General features: G+C 51.0%; 1 protein-coding gene across 4 annotated transcripts in view; it reads left to right on the top strand.

Moving 5' to 3' along the window:
* The window catches only part of INSC (INSC spindle orientation adaptor protein), a 314,937-nt gene that overhangs the window by 64,986 nt on the left and 232,418 nt on the right, over positions 1 to 17,533 (top strand). The window contains exon 1 of one of the 4 annotated variants that reach the window (XM_030201050.1): positions 15,664 to 15,705. The exons of the other annotated variants lie outside the window; for them this stretch is intronic. The gene's annotated coding sequence lies outside the window, so the exon portion shown is untranslated. Of the gene's footprint in view, positions 1 to 15,663; positions 15,706 to 17,533 lie in introns of those variants that run through there. 4 annotated transcript variants of the gene reach the window in all.

The raw sequence follows: 17,533 nt of genomic DNA on the forward strand, positions 1-17,533 counted from the left end.
CACCTTATATAGAATCCAGGGGTTAGTGGACTGAATATCGCCACTAACTGGCAAAGTGCTGGTTCCACCTAAGCTCTGTCCATGGACCGCCCCTAATCTAGCAGGATATGGACTGACCAGTTAGTAGAGATATTCGGTGGCACTACACAGTTAAGTGCTGTTGAATATTGGCAGTCAGTCTACAAAATCCTGAGTGGTGTAGAATGAGTAGAAGTGAATTGACTTTTACTCTTTCTAAAAGTACAAAGACTAGGGGACACTTAGAGGGGCCTATCTCCATGGGCGTTTATCTCCGAGAACGGGTCCGTGAAGGGGCGGAGTGAACCGTATGTTCCAAAAAAAATAGACGCCCATGTTTTATTCGCCAAGGTGTGAGCTGGGCGTTTTTGCTTTTCACCGATAATGGAAAATGAAATCGCCCAGCTCAAAAACAAATAACTCCAAGGCATTTGTTCGTGGGAGGGGCCAGGATTTATAGTGCACTGGTCCCCCTCACATGCCAGGACACCAACCGGGCACCCTAGGGGGCACTTTTACAAAAACAAAAAAAAAGGTCAAAGAGCTCCCAGGTGCATAGCACCCTTCCCTTGTGTGTTGAGCCCCCCAAATCCCCCTCAAAACCCACTGCCCACAAGTCTACACCATTACTATAGCCCTAAGAGGTGAAGGGGGGCACCTACATGTGGGTACAGTGGGTTTGGGGGGGGTTGGACGACTAAGCATTAAGCAGCACAATTGTAACAGGTAGGGGGGGGGATGGGCCTGGGTCCACCTGCCTGACGTCCACTGCACCCCCTAACAACTGCTCCAGGGACCTGCATACTGCTGCTTGGGAGGAGGGTATGACATTTGAGGGTGAAAATAAAAAGTTGTGAAACATCATTTTTTTGTGGTGGGAGGGGGTTAGTGACCACTGGGGGAGTCAGGGGAGGTCATCCCCGACTCCCTCTGGGGGTCATCTGGTCATTTAGGGCACTTTTGGGGGCCTTATTCGTGAAAAAACAGGGTCCAGGAAAAGTGCCCTAAATTCTAGCTACAAACGCATCCATTATCGGCGAAAGGCGCCCATCTCTGTTCGGGTGATAACCACGCCCCAGTTCCGCCTTCACCACGCCTCCGACACGCCCCCGTCCACTTTGTCCGCATCCGCGACGGAGTGCAGTTGAAAGCGTCCAAAGTTCGGCTTTCGATTATACCGCTTTATTTGTTTTTGTGAGAAAGACGCCCATCTCCCGATTTAGGTCGGAACTTGGGCGTTTTTCTCGTTCGATTATAAGCAGGATAATGAAGTTACATGGAAATACTTAAAAAAACAAATAGGAAGAAATATATTTTAACTCAACAAATAGCTAAGCTCTGGAACTCTTTGCTGGAGGATGCAGTAATAGCGGTTAGCGTATCTGGGTTTAAAAAAACGTTTGGACAAGTTCCTGGAGGAAATGTTCATAGTCTGCTATTGAGTCAGGCACAGGGAAGCCACTGCTTGCCCTGGGATTGGTAGCATGGAATGTTGCTACTCTTTGGGTTCCTGCCAGGTATTTGTGACCTGGATTGGCCACTGTTGGAAGCAGGATACTGGACTAGATGGACCATTAGTCTGACCCAGTATGGCTACTCTTATGCTCTTATAATCAGTTCAGTGGGGCTTCACTGGGCAGGAGCCTCTTCTACCCGTTTAAACCCTTTTGATTATTGACCCCTAAATAAATGGGGAAGGGGTATGAATAGGATAGGAGGGTATGAACACATGGACATTTCTTTACCTTGTTAAAAGGATACATGGAATGCAAAGCTAGAACTGCTAGCAGTGGTGCTTTGGGGGGGGGGGGGGAGAGAACTTAATATTTTTCCACCTAAACCTACCTCTTCTCTCCCCCCTTTCTCTATTTATATGGATGGCACTCTCATTCTCCCTGTCTCATCTGCTCGTAACCTTTTGGTCATCTTTGACTCCTCTCTCTCCATCTCTGCTCACATTCAGCAGATTGCCAAAACCTGTCATTTCTTTCTCTATAACATCAGCAAAATCCATCCCTTCATCTCTGAGCACTCTACCAGAACACTTATCCACACTCTTATCACCTCTCATCTTGATTATTGTAACCTGCTTCTCACCGGCCTCCCTCTTAGCCATCTCTCTCCTCTTCAATCAGTCCAAGACTCTGCTGCGCGACTCATTTTCCGCCAAAGTCGTTATGCTCACATTAGCCCTCTCCTTAAGTCACTTCACTGGCTCCCTATCTGTTTCCGCATTCAATTCAAACTTCTCTTATTGACCTATAAGTGCATTCACTCTGCCGCTCCCCAGTACCTCTTCACTCTTGTCTCTCCCTACGCCCCCCCTCGGGTACTCCGTTCTGTTGATAAATATCTCTTATCTGTCCCCTTCTCCTCTACTGCTAATTCCAGACTCCGTTCCTGTTATCTTGCTGCACCTCATGCCTGGAATAGACTTCCCGAGCCTGTACGTGTAGCCCCCTCTTTGGCCATTTTCAAGTCCAAACTTAAAGCCCACCTCTTTACCACTGCTTTTGACTCCTAACCACTGCTCACTTGCCCTGTCCTTTCATCCTCACCTCTTTATTCCCATACCCTTAATTGTTCTGTCTGTCTGCCTGTCTTATCTAGATTTTAAGCTCTTTGAGCAGGGACTGTCTTTTTTGTGTATGGTGTACAGTGCTGCGTATGCCTTGTAGAGCTATAGAAATGATAAGTAGTAGTAGTAGTAAAGTATCACCCATACCCTCCACTAGTTCACCTCCTTGATCTCTTTCAGCTTCTGGTTTAGGAAAATTTCTGGTAATGCATTGTTGTACTTCATTGCCAAATTTACAATGTGGAAGAACATGCTAGCAGTGGATATGCTTTTTTTCATCCCAAACTGTGAGCCTTGTTTAAAGTAGGCTATTAGACTCACGTTATTTCTATTCATTCCTTAACTGATCGCTGTGGCAAAACAGAAGCTTTTTATTTTGTTTATGCAGTAATCTTCTGTATTTCTTCCAAGTATGCATTTTGTCTGCACTCTGCATATATGGAAAAATGTTAAATAAAATATAATAAAAATAATCACACATAAATATGATGAGTAAGAAATAGAAATGTGCAAAGTATTTCAAATAACAAGAAATTTCAGTAATATTTCTTACTAGTAAAAAAAGGCCCGTTTCTTACTACTACTACTACTACTTAACATTTCTAGAGCGCTACTAGGGTTACGCAGCGCTGTACAATTTAACGAATAAGGACGGTCCCTTCTCAGAAGAGCTTACAATCTAAAGGACGAAATGTCAAGTTGGGGTAGATGAGATTTCCTGAGAAGAGATGAAGTGATTAGGTGCCGAAGGCGACATTGAAGAGGTGGGCTTTGAGCAATGATTTGAAGATGGGTAGGGAGGGGGCCTGGCGTATGGGCTCAGGGAGTTTGTTCCAAGCGTGGGGTGAGGCAAGGCAGAAAGGGCGAAGCCTAGAGTTGGCGGTGGTGGAGAAGGGTACTGAAAGGAGGGATTTGTCTTGAGAGCGGAGGTTACGGGTAGGGACGTAAGAGGAGATGAGGGTAGAGAGGTGAGGAGGGGCTGCAGATCGAGTGCATTTGTAGGTGAGTAGGAGAAGTTTGAACTGTATTTGGTATCTGATCGGAAGCCAGTGAAGTGACTTGAGGAGAGGGGTGATATGAGTATATCGGTTAAGGCGGAAGATAAGACGTGCGGCAGAGTTCTGAATGGACTGAAGGGGGGATAGATGGCTAAGTGGGAGGCCGGTGAGGAGTAGGTTGCAGTAGTCAAGGCAAGAGGTAATGAGAGAGTGGATGAGTGTTCGGGTGGTGTGCTCGGAGAGGAAGGGGCGAATTTTGCTAATGTTATAGAGGAAGAAGCGACAGGTCTTGGCTATCTGCTGGAGAGGGAGGAGTCGAAGATGACACCGAGGTTGCGGGCAGATGAGACGGGGACGATGAGGGTGTTATCAACTGAGATAGAGAGTGAAGGGAGAGGAGAAGTGGGTTTGGGTGGGAAAACAATAATTTCAGTTTTGGCCATGTTCAGTTTCAGGTGGCGGTTTGACATCCAGGCAGCAATGTCGGATAAGCAGGCCGATACCTTGGCCTGGGTTTCTGCAGTGATTTCTGGTGTGGAGAGCTAAAGCTGTGTGTCGTCAGCATAAAGATGGTAGTGGAAACCATGAGAAGAGATCAGGGAGCCTAAGGAAGAGGTGTAGATTGAAAAAAGAAGGGGCCCAAGGACAGAGCCTTGAGGAACTCCAACAGAGAGCGGGATAGGGGAGGAGGACGAACCATGAGAGTGTACTCTGAAGGTACGATGGGAGAGATAGGAGGAGAACCAGGAGAGGACAGAGCCCTGGAACCCAAAGGAGGACAGTGTGTCAAGAAGTAGGTTGTGATTGACAGTGTCAAAAGCGGCGGATAGGTCGAGGAGGATGAGGATGGAGTAGTGACCTTTGGATTTGGCGAGGAACAGGTCATTGCAGACCTTAGATAGTGCTGTTTCTGTTGTGTAGGGGGCGAAAGCCGGATTGGAGTGGATCGAGGATGGCATGAGTGGAGAGAAAATCAATGCAGTGGCTGTGAATGGCGCGTTCAAGTATCTTGGAGAGGAAGGGTAGGAGGGAAATGGGGCGGTAGTTGGAGGGACAGGTAGGGTCAAGTGATGATTTTTTGAGGAGTGGTGTGACCACAGCATGCTTGAAGGTGTCCGGGACAGTTGCAGTGGAGAGAGAGAGTTTGAGGATATGACAGATGGTGGGGATGATGGTAGGAGTGATGGTGATAAGTAAGTTGGTGGGGATGGGGTCTGAGGAACAAGTGGTGGATTTCGAGATGGAGAGGAGATGGGCGGTTTCCTCTTCGGTGATAGCAGGAAAAGAGGAGAAGGTGGCCTGGGTAGGTTGGTTGAGAGAGTGGGTTATAGGATGAAGAGGAGGAGAAGGTTTGGTGGTGAATTCGAGGTTGATCTTCTGGACCTTGTCACGGAAGTAGTCGGCCAGAGACTGAGGAGAGAGTGAGGGGGGTGGGGGGTGGGAGCGGAGGGCACTTTGAGGAGGGAGTTGAGGGTGGCGAAGAGACGGCGTGGGTTAGAGCTGAGGGAATTAGTTAGTTGGGTGTAATAGTCCTGTTTAGCAAGGAATAGGGAGGATTGGAAGGAGGATAGCATGAATTTGAAGTGAATGAAGTCAGTATGGGCGCGAGATTTCCTCCAGAGGCGTTCAGTCGAACGGGCGCAGGAGCGAAGGTAACGGGTGCAAGGGGTCATCCAGGGCTGGGGATTGGTACGCCTTGTGGGACGGGAGATGGACGGTGCAAGGGTGTCTAGAGCAGAGGAGAGAGTGGCATTGTAAGTGGAGACAGCTATGTCAACAGATTTGGAGGATATGATGGAAGGGAAGAGATCAGAGATACTAGAGGATAAGGTGGGGGGGTCAACAGCCTGGAGATTTCTGGACGTAGTAGTTAGTGTTGGGCGAGATTGAGGGGGAGGGTGCTGAAGTGTGAATGTGATTAGGTGGTGGTCAGAGATAGGAAGAGCTGAAACGCAGAAATTGGAGGGTGAGCAAGTAGAAGAGAGGACGAGATCAAGACAGTGGCCAGATTTGTGAGTAGGGGTTGTGGGGCTCAGTTGGAGGTTGAAGGAGGAGGTAATAGTGAGGAACTGAGAAACATATGAGTCGGATGGGTTATCAGAGTTCTGAACGGATTGAAGGGGGGATAGATGGCTAAGTGGGAGGCCAGTGAGGAGTAGGTTGCAGTAGTCAACGCGAGAGGTAATGAGAGAGTGGACGAGTGTTCGGGTGGTGTGCTCAGGGAGGAACGGGCGAATTTTGCTGATGTTATAGAGAAAGAAGCGACAGGTCTTGGCTATCTGCTAGATATGCGCAGAGAAGGAGAGGGTGGAGTCGAAGATGACTCCGAGGTTGCGGGCAGATGAGACGGGGAGGATGAGGGTGTTATCAACTGAGATAGAGAGTGGAGGGAGAGGAGAAGTGGGTTTGGGAGGAAAGACAATAAGCTCGGTCTTAGCCATGTTCAGTTTCAGGTGGCAGTTGGACATCCAGGCAGCAATGTCAGCTAGGCAGGCCGATACTTTGGCCTGGGTTTCTGCAGTGATGTCCAGTGTGGAGAGATAAAGCTGGGTGCTGTCAGCATAAAGATGATATTGGAAACCATGGGATGAGATCAGCGAGCCCAGGGAAGAGATGTAGATTGAAAAAAAAAAGGGGTCCAAGGACAGATCCTTGAGGAACTCCAACAAAGAGCGGGATGGGGGTGGAGGAAGATCCATAAGAATATACTCTGAAGGTGCGGTGGGAGAGATAAGAGGAGAACCAGGAGAGGACAGAGCCCTGGAATCCAAATGAGGACAGTGTGGTAAGAAGTAAGTTGTGATTGACAGTGTCAAAAGTGGCGGATAGGTCGAGGAGGATGAGGATGGAATAATGAACTTTGAATTTGGCAAGGAACAGGTCATTACAGACTTTAGGTAGTGCCGTTTCTGTCGAGTGTAGAGGGCAAAAGCCGGATTGAAGCGGATCGAGGATGGCATGAGAGGAGAGAAAATCAAGGCAACGGCTGTGAATGGAATGTTCAAGTAACTACTACTACTACTATTTAGCATTTCTATAGCGCTACAAGGCATACGCAGCGCTGTACAAACATAGAAGAAAGACAGTCCCTGCTCAAAGAGCTTACAATCTAATAGACAAAAAATAAATAAAGTAAGCAAATCAAATCAATTAATGTGAACGGGAAGGAAGAGAGGAGGGGGTAGGTGGAGGCGAGTGGTTACAAGTGGTTACGAGTCAAAAGCAATGTCAAAGAGGTGGGTTTTCAGTCTAGATTTAAAGGTGGCCAAGGATGGGGCAAGACGTAGGGGCTCAGGAAGTTTATTCCAGGCGTAGGGTGCAGCGAGACAGAAGGCGCGAAGTCTGGAGTTGGCAGTAGTGGAGAAGGGAACAGATAAGAAGGATTTATCCATGGAGCGGAGTGCACGGGAAGGGGTGTAGGGAAGGACGAGTGTGGAGAGATACTGGGGAGCAGCAGAGTAACTTGGAGAGGAAGGGCAGGAGGGAAATGGGGCGGTAGTTGAAGGGACAGGTAGGGTCTAGTGAAGGTTTTTTGAGGAGTGGTATGACTACAGCATGCTTGAAGGTGTCAGGGACAGTTGCAGTGGAGAGAGAGAGGTTGAGGATATGACAGATGGGGGGGGGGGGGGTGACAGTAGGAGAGATGGTGTTAAGTAAGTTGGTGGGGATGGGATCAGAAGAACAGGTGGTGCATTTCGAGGATGAAAGAAGGTGGGCGGTTTCCTCTTCGGTGATATCAGGAAAAGAGGAGAAGGAGGCCTGGAGGAGAAGGAGGCCTGGGTTGGATGGTTGAGGGAGTGGGTTAAAGGGTGAAGAGGAGGAGGAGGCTTGGTAGTGAATTCGAGGTTGATCTTCTGGACCTTGTCGCGGAAGTAGTCAGCCAGTGATTGAGAGAGTGAGGGGGGTGGGTGGGAGCGGAGGGCACTTTGAGGAGGGAATTAAGGGTGGCGAAGAGACGATGAGGGTTAGAGCTGAGAGAATTAGTCAACTGGGTATAATAATCCTGTTTGGCAAGGAATAGGGAGGCTTGGAAAGAGGATAGCATGAATTTATAATGAACGAAATCGGTATGGGTCTATATCATGTATATCATGAAATCGGTATGGGTATAGTCTCAGTTAGCATTACATTTTTGCAGTATATGCTTAGTATTTTAGAATTGATATGTACACCAAGAGAGGCATATTTAAATTTAACATCGGTAATGTTTATTAGTTTGGCAAATAATTGATGTAAATAACAACATGTGAAGTTTACTTTACATTAATCACAATTGAATTCATTTAAGGAAGGTTCGGTGATAAAATGCTTGCTAGACACACGGGTCTGTCTTGACACCATGAGAACATCAAGGGTGTGATGATGGTTCTGTACTCAGCCAGTCACATTTAATAATGACTAACGTGTGAACTGAGCATTTAAAATAGTAATATATTTATATTAATACACATGTTTTTTAATTCTACGGTTTACACATAACAGTCTATGCCCTGATCGTAACTGAATAGATATGGATGGACTGGAGTGTAAATTTTAAGGGGCTTCGATGTTAGCTTCAGAACTTTTAGTACAAGAATGGTGCTGGGCAGACTTCTATGGTCTATGCCCTGAGTATGGCAAGGACAAATCAAACTTGGGTATATATATATATAAAGTATCACATACCATGTAAAATGAGTTTTTCTCCGAGGACAAGCAGGCTGCTTGTTCTCACGACTGGGTGACGTCCGCGGCAGCCCCCACCAACCGGAAAGAAGCTTCGCGGGACGGTCGGCACGCAGGGCACGCCCACCGCGCATGCACGGCCGTCTTCCCGCCCGTGCGCGACCGCTCCCGCCAGTTCCTTTTTTTCCGCGCCTGGAGAGAGTCGTGCCTTGCCGCTCTCTCTGCTTCAGCCGCCGGATTTTGCGATCGCGTTTACGCGGATCGTGCTTTTTTCTACTTTTTTCGGTTTTCGTAACCGCCCGGTTTCCTTTAAAAAAAAAAAAAAAAAAAAAAAGAAACCCTGCGCGTGTGGGACACGCGCTCCCTTTTTTCCCTCGCTTCCAGCGGGGACGCCACGTTGCGGCCTAGTGGCCGCTCGGTCGTTTGTTTTTCGTGGTGTGATTTTAGCCACCATTGACGACTTTGACTTCGCCGACGCGATTTTTCCGTCGATGTCCTCGAAGGTCCCGAGTGGATTTAAAAAGTGTGGTCGCTGCGGCCGGCCGATCTCGCAGACCGACACCCACGCTTGGTGCCTCCAGTGCCTCGGGCCGGAGCACAATCTCAAGTCGTGTTCTTTGTGTCTCGGTCTCCGGAAACGGACTCAGGTTGCGAGGCAAGTTCTGCGGGACCGTCTTTTTGGAACTTGCGCCGGCCCCTCGACGTCGACCTCGAAGGCATCGGTATCGACGCCCGGCCCTTCGGTACCGGTATTGATGCCCGAGACATCGGCACCGATGGCAGCGACCCCAGGAGAACAGGTCCCGTCGGCCCGCCGGTCCTCCGGTGAGAGTGGGGGTGAGAGGCCGCGTGGGCAGTCGGCCCCGGTCACGCCCTCAGCTCGTGGCCCGCGGGACCGAACCCTGTCTGACCCGGTACCTCGAGACCGAGGGGGATCGACCTCCTCCACCTCCATACCCTCCGGCGCCGGTGACGTGCATCGGAAGAAAGACAAGAAGCGTCGTCACCGGTCGCCTTCGGTGCATCCCGATGTCGGAGAGGAGGCGACGCCGAAGCGTCATCGTCGTGAGGAGAGGTCTCCGTCGGTGGTGGAGGTACCGACGCGTCGGGGGTTCCGGCACCTCGGTGCCGTCTCCTGGCCCCCAGCAGCTTCCGGCACCGACACCCTTACCGGCCCCACCGCCTTTCCCGGCAGCGGGCCTGGACGAGTGCCTCAGAGCCATCCTTCCGGGGATCCTGGAAGGGCTGATGCGCCAGGCTGTGCCGGCGCCGGGGGTGCTTGCGCCCTCGGCGCCGATGACTGTGGCGCCGGCGAGCTCTAGCCCGGCGCCGGGGCTGTCGACACCGCCGCCGCTTGCGGTGCCGGTCTCGACCGCCACGCAGGTGGAGTCCCCGTCGACGTCGATGGAGGGAGCTCCGTCCCCGCCGGCGCGGGAGTCCACCGCTCGACGACACCGAGACCTCGGTGCCTCGACGTCGAGCCGGGCCCGGTACAGGACTCAGCTACATGAGCTAATGTCCGATACCGAGGATGAGGACTCGTGGGGGGAAGAGGAGGACCCTAGATATTTCTCCTCAGAGGAGTCTACGGGCCGCCCCTCGGACCCCACGCCTTCACCGGAGAGGAAGCTCTCACCTCCTGAGAGTCTCTCCTTTGCCTCCTTTGTGCGGGATATGTCTATCAGCATTCCCTTCCCCGTGGTCTCTGTGGAAGAGCCGAGGGCCGAGATGCTCGAGGTCCTCGACTATCCATCACCACCTAGAGAGTCCTCCACGGTGCCGCTGCACAATGTCCTGAAGGAGACGCTGCTCCGGAACTGGGTGCGACCATTAACTAACCCCACCATTCCCAAGAAAGCAGAGTCCCAGTACAGGATCCACTCTGACCCAGAGCTCATGCGGCCCCAATTGCCCCATGACTCAGCGGTCGTGGATTCTGCTCTCAAGAGGGCACGGAGTTCGAGGGATACCGCCTCGGCGCCCCCGGGGCGGGAGTCTCGCACTCTGGACTCGTTTGGGAGGAAGGCCTACCAATCCTCCATGCTCGTGACCCGCATCCAGTCATACCTGCTCTATATGAGCATCCACATGCGGACCAATGTGCAACAGCTGGCGGACCTGGTCGAGAAGCTCCCGCCGGAGCAGTCCAGGCCTTATCAGGAGGTGGTCAGGCAGCTGAAGGCGTGCAGAAAGTTCCTGTCCAGGGGTATTTTTGACACCTGTGACGTGGCATCTCGTGCTGCGGCCCAAGGTATAGTGATGCGCAGGCTCTCATGGCTGCGTGCCTCTGACCTGGACAACCGCACCCAGCAGAGACTGGCTGACGTCCCTTGCCGGGGGGATAACATTTTCGGTGAGAAGGTCGAGCAGATGGTGGACCAACTGCATCAGCGGGAAACCGCTCTCGACAAGCTCTCCCACCGGGCGCCTTCAGCATCCACCTCCACAGGTGGACGTTTTTCCCGGGCCCGGCAGGCTGCACCCTATTCTTTTGCGAAGCGTAGGTACAACCAGCCGGCCCGAAGGCCTCGTCAGGCACAGGGACAGCCCCAGCGCGCTCGTTCTCGTCAACAGCGTGCGCCTAAGCAGCCCCCTGCGCCTCCACAGCAAAAGCCGGGGACGGGCTTTTGACTGGATCCACGGGAACATAGCCGCCCTACAAGTGTCCGTACCGGACGATCTGCCGGTCGGAGGGAGGTTAAAATTCTTTCACCAAAGGTGGCCTCTCATAACCTCCGACCAGTGGGTTCTCCAAATAGTGCGGTGCGGATACGCCCTGAATTTGGCCTCTCTGCCTCCAAATTGTCCCCCGGGAGCTCAGTCTTTCAGCTCCCATCACAAGCAGGTACTTGCAGAGGAACTCTCCGCCCTTCTCAGCGCCAATGCGGTCGAGCCCGTACCACCCGGGCAGGAAGGGCAGGGATTCTATTCCAGGTACTTCCTTGTGGAAAAGAGATCAGGGGGGATGCGTCCCATCCTAGACCTGAGAGGCCTGAACAAATTCCTGGTCAAAGAAAAGTTCAGGATGCTTTCCTTGGGCACCCTTCTGCCAATGATTCAGAAAACGATTGGCTATGTTCCCTGGATTTAAAGGACGCATATACTCACATACCGATACTGCCAGCTCACAGACAGTATCTCAGATTCCGCCTGGGCGCACGGCACTTTCAGTATTGTGTGCTGCCCTTTGGGCTCGCCTCTGCCCCACGAGTGTTTACCAAGTGCCTCGTGGTGGTAGCGGCCTACCTACGCAAGCTGGGAGTGCACGTGTTCCCATATCTCGACGATTGGCTGGTCAAGAACACCTCGGAGGCAGGAGCCCTCCGGTCCATGCAGTGCACTATTCAACTTCTGGAGCTGCTGGGGTTTGTGATAAATTACCCAAAGTCCCATCTCCAGCCAACTCAGTCTCTGGAATTCATAGGAGCGCTGCTGAATTCCCAGACGGCTCAGGCCTACCTTCCCGAAGCGAGGGCCACCAACCTCTTGGCCCTGGCTTCGCAGACCAGAGCGTCTCAGCACATCACAGCTCGGCAGATGTTGAGACTTCTGGGTCATATGGCCTCCACAGTTCATGTGACTCCCATGGCTCGTCTTCACATGAGATCTGCTCAATGGACCCTAGCTTCCCAGTGGTTCCAAGCCACCGGGAATCTAGAAGATGTCATCCGCCTCTCCACCAGTTGCCGCACTTCACTGCTCTGGTGGACCATCCGGACCAATTTGACCCTGGGACGTCCATTCCAAATTCCGCAGCCCGTGAAAGTGCTGACGACGGATGCATCTCGCCTGGGGTGGGGAGCCCATGTCGATGGGCTTCACACCCAGGGTCTGTGGTCCCTCCAGGAAAAGGATCTGCAGATCAACCTCCTGGAGCTCCGAGCGATCTGGAACGCACTGAAGGCTTTCAGAGATCGGCTGTCCTGCCAAATTATCCAAATTCGGACAGACAATCAGGTTGCAATGTATTACGTCAACAAGCAGGGGGGCACCGGATCTCGCCCCCTGTGCCAGGAGGCCGTCGGGATGTGGCGTTGGGCGTGTCGGTTCGGCATGCTCCTCCAAGCCACGTACCTGGCAGGCGTAAACAACAGTCTGGCCGACAGACTGAGCAGAGTCATGCAACCGCACGAGTGGTCGCTCCATGCCAGAGTGGTACGCAAGATCTTCCGAGCGTGGGGCCTTTTCGCCTCTCAGACCAACCACAAGCTGCCTCTGTTCTGTTCCAGACTTCAGGCACACGGCAGGCTAGCGTCGGATGCCTTTCTCCTCCATTGGGGGGACCGGCCTCCTGTATGCTTATCCTCCCATACCTTTGGTGGGGAAGACCTTACTGAAGCTCAAGCAAGACCGCGGCACCATGATTCTGATAGCGCCCTTTTGGCCCCGTCAGATCTGGTTCCCTCTTCTTCTGGAGTTGTCCTCAGAAGAACCGTGGAGATTGGAGTGTTTTCCGACTCTCATTTCGCAGAACGACGGAGCGTTGCTGCACCGCAACCTTCAGTCTCTGGCTCTCACGGCCTGGATGTTGAGGGCGTAGACTTCACTGCGTTGGGTCTGTCTGAGGGTGTCTCCCGGGTCTTACTTGCCTCTAGGAAGGATTCCACTAAAAAGAGTTACTTTTTCAAGTGGAGAGGTTTGTCGTGTGGTGTGAGAGCAAGGCCCTAGAACCTCGTTCTTGCCCTGCACAGAACCTGCTTGAATACCTTCTGCACTTATCAGAGTCTGGCCTCAAGACCAACTCCGTAAGGAATCACCTTAGTGCGATTAGTGCTTACCATTATCGTGTGGAAGGTAAAGCCATCTCTGGAGAGCCTTTAGTCGTTCGATTCATGAGAGGCTTGCTTTTGTCAAAGCCCCCTATCAAGCCTCCTACTGTGTCATGGGATCTCAACGTCGTCCTCACCCAGCTGATGAAACCTCCTTTTGAGCCACTGAATACCTGCCATCTGAAGTACTTGACCTGGAAGGTCATTTTCTTGGTGGCTGTTACTTCAGCTCGTAGGGTCAGTGAGCTTCAAGCCCTAGTAGCTCATGCTCCATATACCAAATTTCATCACAACAGAGTAGTGCTCCGCACCCACCCAAAGTTCCTGCCGAAGGTGGTGTCGGAGTTCCATCTTAACCAGTCAATTGTCTTGCCAACATTCTTCCCCAGGCCGCATACCCGCCCTGCTGAACGTCAGTTGCACACATTGGACTGCAAGAGAGCATTGGCCTTCTACTTGGAGCGGACACAGCCCAACAGACAGTCCGCCCAATTGTTTATTTCTTTCGACCCTAACAGGCTAGGGGTCGCTGTCGGGAAACGCACCATCTCTAATTGGCTAGCAGATTGCATTTCCTTCACTTACGCCCAGGCTGGGCTGGCTCTTGAGGGTCATGTCACGGCTCATAGTGTTAGAGCCATGGCAGCGTCAGTGGCCCACTTGAAGTCAGCCACTATTGAAGAGATTTGCAAGGCTGCGACGTGGTCATCTGTCCACACATTCACATCACATTACTGCCTCCAGCAGGATACCCGACGCGACAGTCGGTTCGGGCAGTCGGTGCTGCAGAATCTGTTTGGGGTGTAAATCCAACTCCACCCTCCAGGACCCGAATTTATTCTGGTCAGGCTGCACTCTCAGTTAGTTGTTCTTCGTAGGTCAATTTCTGTTGTTTCCTCGCCGTGCGAGGTTCAATTGACCTGGGTTCTTGTTTTGAGTGAGCCTGAGAGCTAGGGATACCCCAGTCGTGAGAACAAGCAGCCTGCTTGTCCTCGGAGAAAGGGTATGATACATACCTGTAGCAGGTGTTCTCCGAGGACAGCAGGCTGATTGTTCTCACCTACCCTCCCTCCTCCCCTTTGGAGTTGTGTGTTTCATCTTTTGCTAGTCATTCACTGGCGGGAGCGGTCGCGCACGGGCGGGAAGACGGCCGCGCATGCGCGGTGGGCGTGCCCTGCGTGCCGACCGTCCCGCGAAGCTTCTTTCCGGTTGGTGGGGGCTGCCGCGGACGTCACCCAGTCGTGAGAACAATCAGCCTGCTGTCCTCGGAGAACACCTGCTACAGGTATGTATCATACCCTATCTTGTTGGGCAGACTGGATGGACCATTCAGGTCTTTAACTGCCGTCATTTATTATGGTACCATCCTGCTTATTTTCGAAGGATAAAGGCGGCCATCTTCCGATACAAATAGGGAGATGGCCGGCCTTCTCCTAATGCCGGCCAAATCGGTATAATCGAAAGCCGATTTTGGCCAACTGCTTTCCATCGCAGGGCCGGCCAAAGTTCAAGGGGGTGTGTCGGCAGTGTACTGAAGGTGGGACGGGGGCGTGGTTAAGAGATGGCTGCCTCGGCTGATAATTTTTCCATTAGAAAGCCGAGGCTGGCCCTGATGAGCATTTGGATGACTTTACTTGGTCCCTTTTTGTTCACGACCAAGCCTCGAAAAGGTGGCCGAACTGACCAGATGACCACCGAAGGAAATCGGGGATCACCTCCCCTTACTCCCCCAGTGGTCACCAACCCCATCCCACCCAAAAAAAAATTATTTTTTTTTTTTGCCAGCCTCTATGCTAGCCTCAAATGTCATACCCAGCTCTATGACAGCAGTATGCAGGTCCCTGGAGCAGTTTTTAGTGGGTGCAGTGGACTTCAGGCAGGCGGACCCAGGCCCATCCCCCCCAACTTGTTACACTTGTGGTGGAAAATGGGAGCCCTTCAAAACCCACCCGAACCCACTGTACCCACGTGTAGGTGCCCCCCTTCTCCCCTTAGGGCTATGGTAGTGGTGTACAGTTGTGGGGAGTGGGTTTTGGGGGTATTTGGGGGGGGGGGGCTCAGCACCCAAAGTAAGGGAGCTATGCAGCTGGGAACAATTTGTGGGGACCAGTGCACTACAATGCTGGCTCCTCCCATGACCAAATGGCTTGGATTTGGCCGGGTTTGAGATGGCCGCCATTAGTTTCCATTATCGGCGAAAACCAATGGCGGCCATCTGTAACGCCGGCGATCTCTAAGGGTGGCCCAAATGTTGAGATTTGGCCGGCCCCGATCGTATTATCGAAACGAAAGATGGCCAGCCATCTTGTTTCGATAATACAGTCGGGTATTATCATTAGAGATGGCCAGCCCCGTTCGATTATGCCCCTCCATGTTACATGCATGTTAAACATATACATGTTTAGAATATTTGCACTTATGCACATATGCAATGAGGACCTACTTAGGCACTATTTTAAAGACACATAGGTCCCTATATATCTTTATAGAAATATAAAAAATGATGGCTCCCTATTCAGTCTGCCCATCCATAACATCTACTTTCTCTTCCTATAGCTGAGAGATTCTACGTACTATGCCCTGATCGTAACTGAATAGATATGGAAAGTTCAAGAACAGTGCTGGGCAGATTTTTACGGTCTGTTCCCTGACAAAGGCAAGGAAAAATCAAACTCAGGTATACATATAAAGTATCACATTCCATGTAAAATTAGTTTATTTTGTTGGGCAGGCTGGATGGACCGTACAGGTCTTTATATGCTGTCATTTACTATGTTACTATGTATATGTTACATGAGACAACATGACTTGCCCAGGGTCACAAGGAGGGGCATAATCAAAAGGGGCAATCAAGTTTTCCTGAGGACGTCCTTTAAGGACGTCCCGACGAAGGGGCGGGGAAACCTGTATTATCAAAACAAGATGGGCATCCATCTTTCATTTCGATACTACGGTCGGGGATGCCCAATTCTTGAAATTTAGGTCGTCCCTAGAGATGGTCATCCTTAGACTTGGTCGTTTCTGATTTTCGGCGATAATGGAAACTAAGGATGCCCATCTCAGAAACGACCAAATGCAAGCTCTTTGGTTGTGGGAGGAGCCAGCATTCGTAGTGCACTGATCCCCCTGACATGCCAGGACACCAACCGGGCAACCTAGGGGGCACTGCAGTGTACTTCAGAAAAAGCTCCCAGGTACATAGCTCCTTTACCTTGTATGCTGAGCCCCCCAACCCCCTCCCCCCAAAACCCACTCCCCACAACAGTACACCACTACCATAGCCATTATGGGTGAAGGGCGTACCTAGATGTGGGTACAGTGGGTTTCTGGTGGGTTTTGAAGGGCTCACATTTACCACCACAAGTGTAAGAGGTAGGGGGGGAGGGCCTGGGTCTGCCTACTTGGAGTGCACTGCACCCACTAAAACTGCTCCAGGGACCTGCCATACTGCTGTCATGGAGCTAGGTATGATATTTGAGGCTGGCAAAAAATATTTAAAACATTTTTTTTGAGGGTGGGAGGGGGTTAGTGACCACTGGGGGAGTAAGGGGAGGTCATCCCTGATTCTCTCCGGTGGTCATCTGGTCAGTTCGAGCACCTTTTTGTGGCTTGGTCGTAAGACAAAAAGGACCAAGTAAAGTCATCCAAGTGTTTGTCAGGGACGCCCTTTTTTTCCATTATGGGTCGAGGACACCCATGTGTTAGGCACGCTCAAGTTCCGCCTTCGCTATGTCTCCGACACGCCCCTGGGAACTTTGGTCTTCTCTGCGAAGGAAAGCAGTTTGGGATGCCCAAAATTGGCTTTCCATTATACTGATTTGGGCGACCCTGTGAGAAGCGCGCCCATCTTGCGATTTGTGTCAAAAGATGGGCGTCCTTCTCTTTTGAAAATAAGCCTGAAGGTGTATCAGTTGGAAAAGTGGGACCTCAACGCTGATTTTGGTGGTTCAAAATCTGCTGCTCTAACCACAAGATCACTCTATTGCTTAAGGTTATGTGAGAACTGTATATTAGTGCCATATATCATTAGAAAAATTGCATGCACATGTGTTTGTGTGTGCATTTTACCCTTCCCAGGGACTCACATACACCTACACAAAACTATAAATCAATGTAAAACAAGGCTACACTTATAACAGCACAGCAAGCTACTATTCTGATACAGACAACTGTATCTATTTTTAGACCCTTCATGTAAGTTAAACAATTATGGATTTCTGAATATTGGCATAACCTAACTGCCTTGTTATACACTTTTATTTTTGTCATGTCAGACAATTTGCTATGTCAAACAATGGAACATAAATACTGCACTTCCCTAGTTCTAATTGAATAATTTACTGTAAATAGCTATCATTTACTTTGAGAGCAGTAAGGGATCATTAGCCAAATGGATGTGAGCAAGTCACGGCCTTAATGCGTTAGAGGGTCTGAAATGGAAAAATCTAAATGGGACCATCAATACCACATACTGAATTAAGTTGCAGGCACTTAAAAACTTCAGG

The sequence above is a fragment of the Microcaecilia unicolor genome, chromosome 4, assembly GCF_901765095.1.
Source record: "Microcaecilia unicolor chromosome 4, aMicUni1.1, whole genome shotgun sequence".
In the NCBI taxonomy this organism is placed as follows: domain Eukaryota; kingdom Metazoa; phylum Chordata; class Amphibia; order Gymnophiona; family Siphonopidae; genus Microcaecilia; species Microcaecilia unicolor.